General features: G+C 44.7%; 1 long non-coding RNA gene across 1 annotated transcript in view; it reads left to right on the top strand.

The window, feature by feature from the left end:
• The window catches only part of LOC128351752 (uncharacterized), an 82,372-nt gene that overhangs the window by 36,535 nt on the left and 26,554 nt on the right, over positions 1-19,283 (top strand). Inside the window, exon 3 of the long non-coding RNA XR_008320019.1 lies at positions 13,806-14,014. This is a non-coding gene — a long non-coding RNA (uncharacterized LOC128351752). The remainder of the gene's footprint in view (positions 1-13,805; positions 14,015-19,283) is intronic.

Genomic DNA, 19,283 nt, shown 5'->3' with positions numbered 1-19,283 from the left:
GTGAAGTTATAGCTTCATGGAGTTATTTATTTATTGGATTTATATACCGCCCTTCCAAAATGGCTCAGGGCGGTTACTTGAGCTTGTTGGTGAATAGGCGATGAATGAAAATTCAGCAATTGTGGAATGGGCGGCAAAGACACATGTCTAAATTCTAGGTCCACGCAGCCTAAAACATGTAAAAACTGATCTGATCCAACCTGACAGAGAAATTGTCGGGAGGGCTGCCACTCCCCTCCCCACTATTTGTCAGGTAAGGTCACACTGGATTGGAAATCCAACATTTTCTGGCTTTCCCCTTTAACTTTTAAACGGCAGTCAACCAAATGGCAACCAGGCGACCTCTCAGCTGAGAGGTGATGGGATTACCATTTAATTTTCAAATGGCCTATAGGGTGCATCTCAGTGGATAAGCGTGGGCTGACCATTTAAAAGTTAAATGACCAGTGTGCTGCCTCTCAACTGAGAAGTGGTTCACTGGTTACTTAACTTGCATCCACCACTCCCACCAGAAGGGATTTTAATTGGAGTTTTGACGGCTGGAGTTCCCTCTCTTGGCAGAACTCCTTCCAATAATGACGGACAGTAGGCATATTGGGTCCGACATGTCTATCGGACCAACACGACTGCACAGCACTCCTAAATATTTTGTTGTATTTCCCATCACATTCTCTAAGGGCACATATAAGTAGTAGAAGGCCGTGTCCAATGGCAAAGCGTCCAATGGCAAAGTGTCCAATGGCAAAGTGTCCAATGGCAAAGCGTCCAATGGCAAAGCGTCCAATGGCAAAGCATCCTGATACATCCTTGTATTCGCTGGGGACCTTTGTGCTATTATTTTGCACATGTCAGTGTCCAAGATGGCGCCATAGCTCAGTGGTAGAGCAATTGCCTTGCAATCAAGTTCAATGCCTGGTTCAATCTCAGGTTCAATGCTAGGCATCTCCAGGAAAGACCGGGAAAGACTCCACTCTGAAACCCTAGAGATGCTGCCAATCAGTGTAGACACTACTAAGAAGGATGGATAGCTTCCTATGCTCCAGTGGCAAGGAGCCTTTTCCTCTAGGAACATCCTCACATTCATTAGGTCCCTTCTGACTATCTTACAGCTTAGCTTCTTCATGCCTGCATGGGCAATGCTGGAAGCTTCATGGGAGGTGTCAAGGTCGGTGTTCTGTAAGGTAGACTTCCTGTGTGGAATAGGACTTCTGACCTCAACCTTTAGAGCAGGCCTGCTCAACTTAGGCCCTCACCCAGCTGTTTTTTGACTACAACCCCCATAATCCCCAGCTACAGCAGCCAATAGTCAGGGATTATGGGAGTTGTAGGCCAGCTTCTTCAGGAGGGCTGAAGTTGAGCAGCCCTGCTCTAGAGTATGGGAAAGAGCAGTTTTGTAATCTCTCCCAGGCTCCAAAAGTAGTGTCGGTAAGCGCTCATTAAGGGGAATCATCTATATATCTCCCATAGCTTGGACTATCATTCGGTTGGTTTGGGTGAGCCACATCAACCAATGCACACTGAATGACATGGAGCATCAGAATAAGAGAAGGAAGTTTGAAGAGCTGATACAATCTTAGCCAACATGATGCATTGGTTAGAGTGTCAGATGAAGACTTAAGGGACCCAAGCTGAAAACCCCACTCAGCCATGTAACTCACTGGATGACCTTGGGCCACCATTCTCTCCCAGCCTAACCTACCTTATAGGGTGGTTGTGAGGATAATATGTAGGGAGGGCATGCACACTGCCCTAAATAGCTTGGAAGAAGGGTGAGATTAAAATGTAATTAATAAATCTCTGCAATTTAGACTCTCTTTACACAAAAGCCAGTGAAAAGAAGGTACTGGATGACTGTAGCAGTCAGTTGTTCTGAACACTGCGGTAGTCACCAAAACAGAGCCCCCTTCCAATCCTCATTACCACAGTCTTATCACCACAGTCTTTCTACTCAAAGCTCCTGGCTTCTTCTTAAGTCTCAAAACAGGGCAGCTGTTGCTTGCTTTTTCACTGAACAGCACAATATGTGCGCCATATATAAAGGAGAGTTGGTCTTGTGGCAGTGTTCAAGAATTGTTCCCTTTGTTGAGCAGGATCTGTCTTGATTGGCATTTGGATGTGGGACTACACGTGAGAGCTGTAAGATATTCCCCTTAGAGGATGGGGCCATACCTCAGTGGAAAAGCATATGCGTACCTACATGCAGAAGGTTCCAGGTTCTCTAGGTGGGGTTGGGAATGACTCCTGAAACCTTGGAGAGCTAAGTGTAGACAGTACTGAGCTAGATGGATAAATGGGCTGATGGATCAATCGGTTTAAGGCATGTTTCTATGTCTGTGTTTCTATGTTCCACATTCAGACAGCAAAGGGATGCATTTTTAGTGGATGACCAGGACCTTTTGGGTTGTGGCCCCTTGGCTTTGGAATGCCCTCCCAGAGGAACTGTACTCAACTCTCTCTCTTAGAGTTTTTAAAAACCATTTGAAGGCCCTCCTTTTTAGAGAGGCTTTTTTTTTAAAAAAAAGTGTTTTTATCTGCTGTGCTGTTTGTATTTTTTGGATTTTAAAACTTTTTAAAATTGGCTCCCACTTTTAGCTAGTCTTTTTTCCAACTTTATACTGCTCTCCAACCCATTCTGTTTCTATTTTCCATGTTGTTTTATTGTAATTTTATTGTTTTATTATGACTTTTGCAAGCCGCTCTGAGCAGCATTTTGCTGCCGGGGTGGGATATGAATATGTTACAAAAATAAATTCCCATCCACTGGATACTGATATGACACCTTAGTAAAGCTCTAAAGGCAATATATTTGTCCTCATTGTTAGATTGTTGGCGCTTCAGTTTAAGCTGGATCGAGCCGTGGTTTCTTGGGGGGGGGTGTGTGTGGAGTCTTTTTTTTTTAAGCTGTTTTAGGCAACCTATTTTCCCCCTATTGTGTTTGTTTTTATCAACCCCAAGTCTTTGGGATGTGTTGGGCTCCACCTTAAAGACATAAATCTATGTCAGTTTGTTCAGTAACGTGGAAACAATGGCAGCGAGTGAAGCAAAATGCCTATTCAGGCCGAGGTAGAATTTGACCCAGAAGCCCCACCCCTCTCACTCTGGCTTTTCTTTTCCCTCCCTGTGTTGTGTGGTGTTTTCCAGCTCAGTTTCTCAGAGCGCTGGAAAAAGGGGGCTGGGAAATTGTTTACAGTATTTTCACATGATTGCGATGGCAGAGTTCTTGCACTCTCTGAAAGGCCTTCTGTTTTCAGATGGCATTGAAAGTTTACCGTCTTTCCAGACAAAAGGAAGAGAGCCCCTTTGCCAGCGGATGAGTAATGGGCACGGCTTCTGCACAATACCCTCCTATCCAGTCCTAAATCTACATGATGTTCTAAGGCTTCCCTGCTTCTCCAAAGCAACCATTGTCTGGCCTCTGGGATACCAAGGCCTCTCATTGGGTGAGTGGGGAAGCAGCCAAGAAAAGAGGTGGGAGGGGGCCCGAGAGTCTTTCTGACAACAACAGTCGCTCAGTACTTGCTGCCCACTATCTGCCTTCTAACTCTTCCACTATAAGACTTGGAAAACTTTCAGCCCTGGGCATGGCTCTATAGGCTGATATGTTGCAGGCCATCTGTAGCACTCCTGGTTCCAAAAGATTACAGAAACTCACTAAACTTTTAATGCGTTTTCGCTTTATCTGCTTCTGCTGATCAAGTGTCTTGGGAGAAGCAATAAAAGCAAAGGGTTTATTTAGTATATTTAGCAGCAGATGGGAATGCAGAAAATGTAATCCCCTATACTTACTGCATTTCCCTGTTTGCTGCTGTTAGGATGCATGCAGACTTGGTGTGGTGGTTTATTTTAAATTAATTTTTAATTTTTACAAATTATTATTTTTAAACGTTCATGAAATGTTTACCTGGTATATTTTAGTACGCTTGAGATCATTCTTCAGCCATTCAGCCAGTGCAGTTCTAAGTTCTGATGTCAGCTCAGTTTTCAGTCTGTTCCCTTCCAACTGAATCGGTTTTAGGAAAAGCATCCAAATAGATTTGTTTTCCTGCTTGACTGTCACAGGAGCACAGTAGGCAATTCAGAAGCAATTCCTAGGACTCAACGATGCATTTTGCTAAGTGTGGCAAAATTAATATAGAAAGTCTGCTTGTTCAGCTAATAAATACCAGCATTTAAGTTCCAGTTCTTTCCCACTAATTTGACTTCGCACAAACACTGGGTTATTGTGCAGCAGAAATACAAAGAGCTGGGACATAGGATACTTTATGCAAGCATTTTTCTTCTTCATTATCTTCCTTTTTGGGGGGAAAAATGAAAGCAGTCCGCAGCATGTATCAATAGATAAAACCACTTTAACTTAGAGTTCTGTCGTAGGTACAACCGATACATTAAAGCTTTTTTCAAAACTATTTTCCAGATGAATTTAGTTAAGTTTAAGTATCGTCAGTTTAAATCTTAGGACTTCTCTTTCTTTCTTCCATTTTTTTTAAGAGTTAAATGTTTAAAACTCCATTAGAATAGTTTGGCATTGTTCCCTGTCTTGAATAGCATGTCAGCTGAAACACATTGCTAAAGCAAACGAAGAAGTTTGGAAGAGTATGACCATAGAGAATTCTCCCATGGTTGCTGTTAAAGAGGCCTTGTTCTACTTTCTGTCTTTTCTTTTCTAAAAAATAATTTAATTTTTTTTTCCCTTTAGCAAACACAACTTATTTCCCATAAATGCTAAGATCTTGATTTTGAAATATTTGCTCAAGTAATTGCAAACCAAGATATTATTTTTTGTATACTCCATTAAACTAATGGAAATTGTATACAAACTACAGTTTGCAATAATTGTGCTCTTGTACAATCCCTGCTAATTCCAAAGTGACATTGGCAAGAGAAACCACTGGTGGATTTTGCTTTGCTTCCCCACCCACCACCCCCTGCCCTCTTCCCTCCATGGGAAGGTTAGTTACTTTGAGAAGGAAACTGGTCATCCCATGAAAGTGGTTTCCAGGAAATTCTGTATGAACAAAAGGATATACCTTTTCACACCATGCATAATTGATCTACGGAATTCTCTGCCACAGGATGTGGTGATGGCCACCAGCTTGGCTGGCTTCAAAAGGAGCTTAGACAAATTCGTGGAGGACAGGTCTATCAGTGACTACTAGTCTTGATGGCTATAGGCTACCTCCAGATTCAAAGGCAGAATGCTTTTTTTAAATAGCAATTGCAGGGGAGCAATGGGAGGAGAGGGGGCATGCCTTCAGTTCCTCCTTGTGGGCTTCCCAGAGGCATCTGGTGGGCCACTTCAGGAAGCAGGCTGCTGGACTAGATAGGACTTGGGCCTGATTCAGCAAGCAGTATATAAATGTTTGTCATCCTCGTTGTCATCCTCATCATAGTAGTAGTAAAAATACACTAAAAACAACAAGGCTACAACCACCAGGAAATAGTAAAACTTTTTTTAGCACTTCTTTTGAAAAGTGGTATATAAATGTTCATAGTAGTAGTAGTAGTAGTAGTAGTAGTAGTAAAAATACACTAAAATCAACAAACAGGTACAATAATCAGGGAAACAAAGGGAAGCTACCCATTAACCAAAGGCCTGAGTAAAAAAAAAATAAGGCAGTCTTCAGTTTTCTCTGCAAGAGTAGGAGCTATGCAGATCTCTTCAGAGCATGTTCCACAGGCTTCCCTAGCCTGAGTTAGGCTGCATGTGAGAATGTGAGGCCTCTGTGATTATGGCACCAAGCCCGGCTGTGAACATAGGGGTGTTCTTAGCCTGCATCATGGGGGGTGGGGAAAGAGGAAAGAAGAAACGCTCCCAAGCGGAGTGAAGAAGGGGAAATGAACAACATGCCCTACTGGGTAAAGAAGGATGGGGACCAGTGTTCCCTCTAACAGGATTCCGAGATGTTGTTCACTACAGCTTTCAGCATCCCCAGCTGCAATGGCCTTTGGCTGGGGATTCTCGGAGTTGTAGTCAACAGCATCTGGGAATCCTTGTTAGAGGAAACACTGATGGGGACTGTGGACAGCAGAGAGGTCTGAGGGATGGTGCCCATGATGGCAGAGAGGGTGGTGCCCATGCCCACACCTGAGGTGACCACCTCACCCTGCCTCATGGAAGGCTTGCCTTGGACCCACCCTCAGGACTAGGATTCAATGGCCTTAGTTAGCAAAGGGGCTGACCTTGAAATGGCTATAACTGCATGCCTCAGATTCTCATGTATTCCGTTTAAATTAGCAGTGCAGGCATGGAAGTTGGATTTTATGGGTCTGTCAACACTTGTAGTCACTGAGGAAGGGTGTGAAAGGAATGGAGCGGGTTTGTGGCTAGTGGAGATGGGCAGTTATTTGACCAGGATTTTAGGCTGATGGGATGGGGGAGAAGCGGCTGCTTTAGATGCACAAGGATTTGGGGGAACAATTGGGGGCATGTGGGGAAAAGGCTTATTCAGTGATTGGGAAGTGGGAGCTCCAGGCAGTACTTAAGTGTGTAGCTGTGGTGGGGAGGGGGGCAAGGAATGAAGGGAAGGAATTATACATTGCAGGACATGAAATTTTGGGGCTTATATGGCAAGGGGCATTTTGCCATGTGAACGACTGGCAACCTTCTCTATCAAAACTCTTGATTTTTTAGTGAAAAGGGCATTTTCATTCGTGAAAAAGGCACCCTCTGGGCATTTGCAGAGTGGAGAGTTTAGGCCTTTAATCTACTTGAATTTGACATTCTTGGCATACAAAATCATGCAAGTCTTTTAGCTCAGATGTGGCAGAATCATCTGGCTTCCGTTGGTTCCTGAATCTGGTGTGGATGAATTCCAGCTATTTCCTCAATGCAGGAGCATCTAGGATTTGCCTTTGGCTGTAGCAGGTGGCTTGACTGACTTGCCTGAGATGTCTGGAAATCCTGCTCAGAGTGTACTTTTCTGTGGTGCTCTTGTTCTCTGCAGTCTGGCTTATAGAGGTTGTTTAATGATAGGGAGGTGGACCCTATCTTGTGGCTGCCATGAACTGAAGGGTCTTTGAGCAAGTAGAACTCTGTGGCCACAGTCCAAAGACCTTCCTTAAAGTTACCCCAAAGCTCAGATACACTGAATGGGAGTTGTGACCATGTTTGCTTCAAAGAGCAGATTACATCTATCACCACTGGGCACTCACCTTAGTTTCAAAAGTGATCTGCCATGTTGCTGTGCTCTGGGACGTGTTCTGGGAGCTGTTGTTCGAGAAACAAAAACATCCCCCTGCAACCATAGCTGGGGGTGGGGCTAGGGTTGAAGCGGACCTGTACACCTCCCCAAATGTATTTATTTTATTTATTTATCAAATTTGTACACCGTCCCAAACTTTCGTCTCTGGGAAGTTAACAATAGTATAAAACAAGTTAAAAACTAATACAAAAATGTAAAACAATTTAACAATTTAAAATAAACCAGATAATAAAACCTAAAAATTTCAAAAAGCTGAGAAAGCTTGGGTGAAAAGATGGGTTTTCAGGTGTTTTTTGAAAATTGCCAGAGATGGGGTGGTTCGTATCTCAGCAGGGTGCCCATTCCACAATCTCGGGGCAGCAACCAAGAAGGCCCATCTCTGTGTAGCCACCAAACGAGTTGGCGGTAACTGGAGACGGACCTCCTCAGATGACCTCAATGGGCGACGGGGCTCGTAGTGAAGAAGATGCTCTCTTAAATACCCAGGATCTAAGCTGTTTAGGGCTTTATAAGTTATAACTAGCACTTTGTATTTTGTCCGGAAAACTATTGGCAGCCAGTGTAGCTCCATCAGTAAAGGAGTAATATGGTATCTCCAAGATGACCCAGAGACCAACCTGGCTGCCGCATTCTGAATCAACTGAAGTTTCCGGACTACGTACAAAGGCAGCCCCATGTAGAGAGCATTACAGAAGTCAAGTCTGGAGGTTACCAACAGATGTACCACTGTTTTAAGGTCATTGATCTCGAGAAACGGGCACAGCTGGTGAATCAGCTGAAGCTGATAGAAAGCAGCCCTGGTAGATCTGGGTGTCATCAGCATACTGATAACACCCAGCTCCAAATCCCCTGATGATCTCTCCCGGCGGTTTCATGTAGATGTTAAAAAGCATTGGAGAAAGTATGGAGCCTTGAGGGACACCACACTTAAGCTCAGATTTAGAAGAGCAACAATCTCCAATCGACACCATCTGGAATCTGTCCGAGAGGTAGGAGAAGAACACTGTAAAACAGTGCCTCCTACCCCCAACACCCCCAACACCCTCAGACGTTCCAGAAGGATACTATGGTTGAAAGCTGCTGAGAGATCCAAAAGGAGCAACAGAGTCACATTCCCTCTGTCAAATGCCAATTGGAGATCATCCATCAGGCCGACCAAGGCAGTCTCCACCCCATAGCCTGCCTGAAAACCAGTTTGAAATGGGTCTAGATAATCAATTTCCTCCAAGACCGCCTGGAGCTGAGAGGCCACCACCCTCTCAATTACCTTGCCCAGCCATGGGAGGTTGGAAACAGGCCTATAATTGCTCAACTCCGAGGGATCTAATGCAGGCTTCTTTAGAAGAGGTCAAACGATTGCCTCCTTAAGACAAGGAGGCATCCTGCCCTCCCTCAGAGAAGCATTTATGATATCCACCAGGCTGTTTACAACAACCTCCCTGCTAGATTGAACAAGCCATGTTGGACAAGGGTCAAGAGAACAAGTGGTAGGCCTCCACTCCAAGCAGCTTGTCCACATCCTGTCACAAACTGAAACCGATCCAGTCAAATCACATAAGAGGAGTTGCTAGGCACCCCCAATTCAAACATCAAATTAATTGTGGAGTCTCCATCTAGATCGGCCTGAATCCGCGAGATTTTATCTGTGAAAAACTCTTTAAACACATTGCAGTGGGTAACTGATGACTCCAAATTTTGGTACAAGGGAGGAGGGCAGATACTAGTCCCCTCACAGTCCTGAACAACTCTGCTGGATGTGAACTCACAGAGGCAATATGGGCAGAAAAGAACCGCCTCTTTGCTGCACGTGTTGCCCGAGCATAGATCTTTAAATGTGCTCTATGTTGCAATCTGTCAGATTCGAGTCGAGTCTTTCTCCACTTGCGCTCCAGTCACCTACCTTGCCGCTTCAAACCCCATAGATCTTCCGTATACCAAGGGGCCAATTTTGAAGCGGGTCGGAGGGGACGCTTGGGAGCAATTGTGTCTACTGCCCCGATGAGCAAGTTGTTCCAATTCTCAACCAGGGCATCAACAGGATCACCGGCAACGGTGAAATCCTCCACGGCTTCTTGGAATCCTACTGGATCCAATAACCTCTTTGGGTGGACAATTCTAATAGGCCTCTCACCCCTGCGGAGGTGGGAAGTGGTTGTATATCCAACCTTAACCAGATGGTGGTCTGTCCATGACAATAGGGAAATCACAGGAGTCCCCACCCACGGAACACCACCCTGATCAGAGTAAAAGACCAAATCAAGCATGTGACCTGCAATATGAGTCGGTCCAGAGACCACTTTGGGATTGGCCCATGGTTGTCATGGCCGCTATGAACTCCTGAGCTGCCCCGGACAGATTGGTCCCGAAATCAACATTGAAGTCCCCCAGCACCAAAAGTCTGGGAGACTTCAATGCGAGTTCCGTGATCAAGTCCGCGAGCTCAGTAAGGGATTCTGCTGGGCAGCGGGGCGATCGGTACACCAACAGAAGTTCCAATCTATCCCTGGTCCGCAAACTTAAGTACACACATTCAATATGGTCTGAAACCCTAACAGGGACTCTGTCTCTCCCCCCCCCCCCAGTGTTGTACAAGTGCATATAAGTGCTTCAGGCTACAAGCTTTCTGCTCCCCGATCACTCTTTGGTTGCCCCCCAACCTTTAGATTGGCTACAGGCTGACTTGGTATAAAGTAGCTTCCTATGTAGGGGTGTGCGTGGATCGTTTTTTGTGGTTTGGTCTGAATTTGGACCAAGCTGTGGGTCCGTAAACTGGTTCGGTCAAACTGACCAGTTGGCCCAGTCCATTCAACCAAACCAGCTCGAACTGGTTCGGCGGTTCAAGGAGCTATGCTTATAATGGGGTTCGGAAGTTTGGCAGTTCAAGGGGCTATGCTTATAATCAGGTGATGATTCCCTTTTACAAGCAAAGGGGAAACCTTAAAAAGGCTTCTAAAGGGCAGCCAGGTGTGTGTGTGTGTGTGTGTGTGTGTGTGTGTGTGCGAGAGGACATCTTTAGAAGTAGAGCTTACCACTCCACCGGCGACTACAGTAGTGGTACCGCCGCTCCTCAAAAGCCCCCCTGGCCCAGACCCAGTGTGCGTGCGCTGTTCATCCTAGCAGTCTGCCCTCGCAGCCCCCACTCTCCCTCTCAGCCCACATGCATGGAGGCCAGGTCAGTTCCGGACCCATGCCATAGCCACATAGGCAGGCTGCATAGGCAAGCTGCTGGGAGGAGCGCCACATGCACACTGGGTCTGGGCCAGGAGGCCATTCGAGGACTGGTGGTACCACTACCGTGGCCACCACTAGATCAGTAAGCTCCTTACATCTACTTTTAAAGATGTCCTCTTGCTACCCCTCCGACCACCCTTTAGAAGCCTTTTCAAGGCTTCCCCTTTGCTTGTAAAGGGGATTTGCTTTACAAGCAAAGGACCGGGCTCAGTTCGGTTCAGTCATGGACCAACTGGCCTTCCTGAAGGCTAGTCCGGTTTGTGATTGAGCCACTCGAACTGGCCCAGTTCATGGAAGACCAGTTCTCTGTGAGCCATTCTTGCACACCCCTATTTCTATGTTCATAAGTGTTCCCCATCCCTCATGTATAATTGCTAGCATAGTTCTTTGGATTCCCGGCTACTCTTCTGGCTAGTACTGAGAAAGGAGACCTGAAAACTGCAGGACATCTTTCACTGATTACTTTGTCAGTGTTGATTTCTTCCCATACTAGTTTTCTCAAGAAAGTGGCTTTCCATTTTCATTGATGATTCCCCCAACCCCCGCCACTAGTCACGTTTCCTTATACTGTGCAGTCAGGAGCTTTAAGCCAAATATTGAACTTGGTGAACTTTTGCATCAGTTCTAGCAAAGACAACTCCAACCGTGTTTTAAGAACTAATAATCCTCAAACCCTTTTGAATCCAGGTCACTTTAAGTGGACTGTGCCATGATGACCTTCAGTCACTAGGCCAATGTTGTTGTTTTAATCTCGCAGAAAAACGCTATTAAAGTGCCCTGGTTCACACGAGAAATGAAGTATGAGATCTCATAAAGACATTATACCATGAATGCTCTCTTTCTGCTTCTCTAAGAATAGGTGGCTTGGAGGGTGAAAGGGTAGCATTTACATTTAAATACACCTATTAGGAACACACAAACAGAAGGCTAAAACCATGGCACCCCTTTGGAAACCTTTGGGAGTTTCTGCAGCTTCTTTGATTCTTTACATAACAGCCCTTTGCTCTTTCTCAAGCAAGCAAATATGGGAAGCAAAAGGACTCCTGCACTGAAAAGGAACCCCACCGATCTTTGCATCAGTGGGACTAACTGGCTAATTATTTTTAAAGGGATCATTTTAGTTTTCATGCACACTTGGTGCCCGAGTGGATTACTATATTCTAAACATGTTACTTGGAAGCAGAGCTGAGCTGAACATTCTGAGGACTTTTGCATTCAAAAATGGGGGGGGGGGGAGTTTCCTGAAATGGCCTCCCTCATCTTTTTAGCTGCTGCCACCAGCACCTGTTTTCATGCTTTGGACCGCAATGGAGGATTCTGCTCCTGGCTCCTGGCAGGTGCTGTTCCTTTTGCTAGAAGACCCCAGGTTGAGAGTAGGAAAAGTGGCTCTCACACTCATTTCACTCCTCAGCTACACCATGCCATCCAGGGGCACAGCAAGGTTGGAGTGGTCCCGGGGACAAAATGCAGTGGACTCCAACCCCTACCCACCCCATCTTCTTCAGAGAGGCGTAAGAAAAAGCTGGCACCCAGCTGGCACCCCCCCTCCCTTAGGGGCCCAGGGACATTTGTCCGCCCTTCTCCAATTGTGGCTACTCCTCTAATACCATTGCATTGCATTGCCATGAAGCAATCAAAGGAGGGACATAGCAAGGTTGGAAGGGGCCATGGGACAAGATTTGAGGATGCCCCACTGCCACTGTCTGTCTTTGCCACCACCAGCTGCCTCCTTCCTGCTGCCTGCCTTTGCCGCCACCTGCTTTTGATATCCACGATTCAGTTGATCAGGGGGTCTCTGCCTCATGGAATAAGCTGATGCAGGTTGGGGCAGGGTGCGCAGGACATACTGGGGAGACCCCCGAGCTGGGAGGTGGCTTTTCACCTCCCGGCCGGGGGTCTACCCATGAGTAGGTGCAACGCGAAGCCACGCTGTGGCTACTCACGAGCCTAAAAAGCAGGTTTGCTGGAGCGCTCGCTCTGCAAACCTGCTTTTTAGCAGGGGTTCTCGAGTGGGTTACCCGCTCAAGAACCACCGGGCTCGGCTGCAAGCCCGGTGGTTCTTACGACCAACAAAAATCGAGCTAGGCTCTCCTAGCCCAATTTTTGTTGTTCATGAGTATCACCCCCATAGACTGCTTCTGGGGAGCTTGCATCCGTTCACTTGGCATAGAACCAATCCCAGTTGCCCTTTGAACTACGCAGAAGAATATCATTGCTTTAGGGAGCCATCAATCGCTTTGAGACATCAGCAAGAGTTACACCAATCACCATCTTCACCTCAGACCTATTTGCATTGCGAGTATCAAGGTCCCAATGAGCAGGGGCAAGAATGAATCTGAGCATACAGTTGCGAGCTGCAACCAGCTGCCCATGTAGCTCCTGCCATGTAGCTCCTACCCATCCTTACATTCCCATAAACATTCCCAGCCTGTGGAGGGAATTTTTCTAGTTTTGATATAATGATGTCAGCATTCCATGGTCTACAGAACATGGTGTTGACTGGGTGTGATGTTGCTTAACTTTCCCAGAGAAAGTGAATAAATGTCTTTAGTGTATGCCAAAGAATAACTTATGGGTGGCAGAACATCTCTTGCCACCTGGAGCAAATAGAAACTGAAGCTGTGTGGAATGAGGACCGGTTGCCAGCATGATCTGGCAGCCTCTTTTGTAGGCTCAGCAAAACCATCTGAAGCTTAGTCCCAATCCTCTTTCCTTGTGCCTCTTGCAAATAATGTAACATGATGAAAATCAGCGAGATTTCCCATGCAGATGTCGAAACCCAACGTGTACCCTTTTCTTTGCTGCTGAAGCTGCTCAAAATTAATTACGCTCAACAAACTTAATGCATGTGAGTACATAAGATCCAACTCTAAACTGGATCATTAAACAAATGGTCCAGTTTATAATATGTAGCTGCCAGTTAGAGAGTTTGGATAACGGATTCAACTTTTCTATCGCTATAATTATTTTTCTTGCTGAAAAACTTGCAGTCTTTTGGCAATGGATGAATGCAATCATTTAGCAATGTCCAGTTTCTGGGTGCCACGGAGTGCAGATTATATCAGATTGCTTACAACAGGTTGCCCCTGCTTTTGTATGCTGTGAATGAAAAGAGTTTTCAGACAAGGTAGTGGCGGTAAGATAGACAGAGAGGATGGCCACTGCAGCACCTGTGTTCACAGGTCACAGGTGTACACAGGTGTACATGTGTACACCGATACAGGTCAGACACAGGCTGTTGCTGAATTGTATTTAGGGGTGGGGCCACATTTCGCCTTTCCTAGAGCAGGTGTTTTTTTTTAAAATTTAACAAAATGGTACTGGCGTTTTTAAAGGCTCTGAACAAGTGTTTCATGAAATCACTTTGCACAGTTCTTGAAAAAATAATAATCAGAGAAGGAAGCAAGCCTGCCTGGAGCATGAAGGAGGGTTAAGAAGAAGAAGAAGAAGAAGAAGAAGAAGAAGAAGAAGAAGAAGAAGAAGAAGAAGAAGAAGAAGAAGAAGAGGGAATCAGTGCTGGGTGGCTTTGAGTCAGAGTCTTCTCAGCCTACCTACATCACAGGGTTATTGTGAGGAGAAACGTAAGTATGTAGTACACTGCTCTGGGCTCCTTGGAGGAAAAGCAGGATATAAAATGTAGATAACAATAAGATAATAATAATATCATTTGAATAATTCACAACAGGAAAAAGAGTGCACCAAATCATGATTTGAATACAGCACAGCACACCTCCCATGGAAGATCTGGTTGCATATGGTGTCTCTACTCTATAACAAATCACATCCTTGCTCTAGCAAACTCCATGGCTCCTAAATCACTGCAGCAACAAGCCCCCCATACTGAAATAATGGGAGGCTAATCTCTGCAGTGATTGTGCAGTTCTTAGGAGCCACGGAGGCTTTGCAACTTCGCTAGTTACGAGAACATGATTTGGGGGTGAACATGATTTGCCCGTTCTATGGACAGCATGCTGTGCTGTATGTGAGTGCATCTTTTCAGACATTATCATTATTTTGAATTTTTGTATTCCGCCTTTTAACGCAACCCCCCCTGCCCCCAAGTAATTTATACAAAAGGAATAAGATGATTCCTGTCCCAAAGGAGCTCAGAATCTAAAACACAAACAAACAAGATATTCTCATAAGAACTAATCTGCCGACTGTACTTTCACTATCGTCTTAATTGATAATTACCCACTTCTGCCTCAAATGTGCATGCGTTTGTTATCTTGAATTGGGGTGAATGGCATCATCACAAGAGATGCCACTGAGGTGTCCTTATGTGTCCCTACGACTGTACAACACTTGGTTCAAACTGGTTAGGATGATATGCTCACAACCTACACTGTTGAGGTGTCCCTATGAGTCCCTACAACTGTACCAAATTTGGTCCAAATTGGTCCAGGGCAGCATTACAAAGTTGATAAACAGACACACACAGCTGGGTGATCTCATAAGCTTACTTTCCTTAATGAAAGTAGACTGTGGGCCTTTAAGAGAGGCCTAAAAACTTATTTGTTTGGCTTGGCCTTCCAAGGCTTGTAAAGTGTTGTTGTTTTTTAAAGGCATTTTAATTGGTTTTAAATGGTTTTAATTGTTTTTTAATTGTTTTTATATTGTTTTTAGCACTATGTTTTTAATTGTGTGTTTTTATGTCTTTTAAAAGTTGTTGTACACCGCCCAGAGCCTCTGGATGGAGCGGTTTATAAATGAAATAAATAAATAAATACCTACATACCTACATACATACATACATACATACATACAAGAAGGGAGATACCAGCAACAGTCACTGGTAGGGATGTTATGCTGCGATGAATAGGAACAGTTGTGCTTCCCCAGCTAAATATTGCCCAGTTAGCAGGGGTTAAAAGGCAAAACATATGTCTGCATGCAGATTTCCAAGCCTGAACTTGAACATAACCAACTCAAGAGCACAGCCCTAATCAGAAACATCGGCTTGCTGATGAATTAAACTAATCATGTTTATGAATGTCAAAGTTTTGCGAACGCCTAAATGTGGTCCCCATTTTTTTAAATTTTTTATTTTAAACCAAAACCAACAATCCGGTCAGAATGAGTCTTGGCATTTGAATTGCAAATGGGGAAAGCCTGATTAGCTGCAGGCCTAGTTGGAATTCAATGGTATTCAGAACCTGATCTAGAGCAGTCCTTATGGTATAGCAAATTTTCTGTGAAGTCTTAGAGGAAGTGTTGGAGTGGAGTTTTAACCTTGGTTCACTTGTTCCCCAGCTGGGAATGCCAGCTTTCCCTTAACCCATGAGGACTGTTACAACTCCTGGCCTGCAGAACGTAAAATTGGCAGGCTCAACTGTTTTAGGAATGTTGCACAGATTATACACTTGATTAACAGACCACCATCTCCACCCATACTGACTCTTGCTTGTTTTGTAACACCTCCACTTGACTGAGGGCTGCTTGCAAACAGTTTTTAAAAAATCAACATTAATCTGATGATCCATGTCTGTATTAATGACCCTTTGGAATGATCATATGTAAGTCCAGTTCATCTCAATTTCACCGCTGAAACTTTTCACTAAAGGCCTTATCTGGGAGTGAATAGAAAGTAAAATGTATTTAACCATACTGACCACTACACAGATACAGAAGAAGCTGCCTTCAACTGAGTCAGATCATTGGTCCATCTAGCTCAGTATTGTCTACACTGACTGGCAGCAGTTCTCCAAAGTTTCAGGCAGGAGTCTTTCCCAGCCCTACCTGGTGATGCCGAGGATTGAACCTTGGAGTGTCTGCAGGCAAAGCAGATGCTCTACCATTGAACTATGGCCCTATCCCTATAGAAAATACTTCTTCACACAGTTGATGGAATTCAATACTACAAAATGTAGTGGTGGCAATGGCTCAGGAACATAGGAAGCTGTATTATATCGAGTCACACTATTGCCTTATATCAAGTCCCCTGCTAACTGAGCAAAGAGGCACTTTTTAAAAGTGGTGGTTCTCTGTATTTCGCAAGGGGAGAGCAACTGGCCCTATCCACCCCCCAGTACAACATCCCTCCAGTGTCTGTTCCTGGTGCCTGTCTTATGGTCCTTTTTTAGACTGTGAGCCCTTTGAGAAGAGGGAGACGTTTTATTGATTTATTTATACCTCTGTAAACCACTTTGGAAACTTTTTGTTGAAAAGCGGTATATAAATATTCATCATCCATCTTCTAACTCAGTATTGTCTACACTGACTGGTAGCCGCTTTCCAAGGTTTCAGGCAGAAATCTTACCTGGAGATGCCAGGAACTGAACCCCGGAACATCTGCATCCAAAGCAGATGCTCTGCCACTGAGCTACGGCCCCTACCCAAATGCTTATCATTATAGCCCTATTCAGCCACCTGATGGCGTAGCGGAGAAGTAACTTGCCTAGGGAGCAAGAGGTTGGTGGTTCAAATTCCTGCTGGTATGTTTCTCATATGTTTGTTTCCCGCTGCTGCATGATATAGGAAACACCTATATCATGCAGCAGCGATATAGGAAGATGCTAAAAGGCATCATTTCATATTGTGCGGGAGGAGGCAATAGTAAACCCCTTCCTGCATTCTACCAAAGAAAACCACAGGGCTCCGTGGTTGACAGGCATTGACACCAACTCAATAACACAACTGTACCTTTTATTTTATAGCCAGGCGTGGAGCCAGCCGAGTGGCAACCTGCGTCCAACCCTGCTCGGAGGCCCCCTCCAATACGCCTGTCTGCGTGATGTCAAGCACAGGGGTGTGTGGTTCAGGCTCCAGAGGAGCCCAGAGCAAACTCCCCCCCCCCATGCCGCTGAGAGCCTCCCCCCCTCCCACGTCTAGGCTGCCGAGAGCCCGGACGAACTCTTCACCAATTATTTCAGGCAGCTCCGACTGCCTGATAGAACGTTTTCCCCTTCCTCTCCCTCTCTGGAGGGAGAGAAAGGGGAAAACATCCTATCAGGCAGCCGACGCTGCCTGAAATGACGAGGGGAGAGCTCGTTCGGGCTCTCGGCAGCCCAGGCCACACCCCCTTTGCATGTGACAAGGGGGCGTGGCCTGGGCTGCTGAGAGCCCAAACTGAATTCCCCAATGTTACCTTTTTACCTTCTCCAAGTGTTTTTCTTCTCCTCCAACAGTTCCTTATCTATCTATCTATCTATCTATCTATCTATCTATCTATCTATCTATCTATTTATTTAACAAATTTGTATGCCATCCACTACCAAAGTCTCTAGGCAGTTTACAGCATAAAACAAACAAAAATTTTAACAGTTAAAAGATCAAATTAAAATTCCCCTAAAAACTACCAGATAGCTAAAAAGCTTGGCTGAAGAGTTGTGTCTTTAGTTGTTTCCTAAATGCCAACAAGGATGGAGCTGCTCTAATCTCAGCAGGAAGTGCATTCCACAGCCCTGGGGCAACTACAGAGAAGGCTAAACAATGTTTTTCTTTCTCTCGTGTTTAAAAGTGCTTTTCTGCCCTCCCCATACAGATTTTTGCTCTCAAACAAAGTGTCTCTCCTTCCCCCCACAAATAATTGAGGAAGTGCTTCTCAAGCTCCTCTGTCTTCTCAAGCTCCTCTATCCTCACCCTAAGGATAGCTGACAGAATCAAGTTCAGACCAACCTGGACAGGTGTGAAATTGTAATAAGATGGAATTCAAACAGCAGTATACGTGAAAAGGATCTAGGTGTCTTCTTGGACCTCAAGTTGAACATGAGCCAGCAGTGTGATGCTGCTGCTAAAAAAGCAAATGTAATCTTAAGCTAAAGAAACAGAGGCATACACCGCCTTTGTATATAACCCCAAACCACAGTATACTAACTGTACCCTTTATTGGAGGGGTCCTGTACCCAGCTTCACTTCTGAAATAAATGCATGAATGGTGATTCACACAGAGTATCTGTGTAAACACCTGTACATACGTGTAACATCATAATGATTGAACAGGATAAGAGACACTACTGGGATGTGTGTGTTTGAGGAAGACTAAACTTGCCCCTCCATTTCAGCTGCATGTAAGATCCCTTTCTGGGTTCCATTTCTTGACGTTATGCTTGTGTGTTATGCTATTCTGTGATGGATCTGTGGGAAATTGATTCTTTCTTTATTGAAAAGAATATGAGAAGTACCTGGATGGATCAATAGATTCTGAGATATGTGCTCCATTGCATAGGTTAACATGTGCCTAATCATATGAGCATTCTGCCTTTTCTTCTTTAGAAATCAGTGGCAGTGGCAGATCGTCCAATTGCACCCATTTTGAGGAATTTCATTTCAGCATAAATTCTTTCTTTTTGAGTCAGCAAGTAAAAAGGACTTGTTTCTTCCCCACTCCCTTTACTTCTGATCTTTAATACTCTGCTACTCTTTATTTAGAAATTATTATTATTCAGACAGGCTGATGAACAAGATGGCCACATCCTGTGCAAGCAATTTAAATGCAAATATATTAATTATATCGTATTAATTAAATCACATTTTAAGGCAGCGCTCCTATCACCTTTTTTTTTTTTGAGATATGACAAAAAAAGAACTAAGGATGCCATCAATTTATAGTTCACACTATTTCAGCTAAGTGGCTGGAAATGTACTACTTCACCTGTTTTGCTTTTTATCTTTTATCTCTTGGAACAAAGTGTTAACCGTTCTCCAAAGTTAAGAGTGCATTTCCATGAACACTTACTTGGAAGGAAGTCCCACTGAAGCCCTTTACAGATGTGCTAATTTGAAGAATCAGTTAAGGTTGTGCATTTCCCCCCCTGTTTTGTTTTTGGCCCAAATCCAAAACACCCCCATTTTGTTCTTTGTTCGAAATCAGCCAATCCAAAACACCCCCATTTTTGTTCGAAATTGCAA

The sequence above is a fragment of the Hemicordylus capensis genome, chromosome 1 (assembly GCF_027244095.1).
Source record: "Hemicordylus capensis ecotype Gifberg chromosome 1, rHemCap1.1.pri, whole genome shotgun sequence".
Taxonomy (NCBI): Eukaryota; Metazoa; Chordata; class Lepidosauria; order Squamata; family Cordylidae; genus Hemicordylus; species Hemicordylus capensis.
Note: the sequence above shows the minus strand (reverse complement) of the source record. Positions and strands in the feature narration are given on the sequence as shown.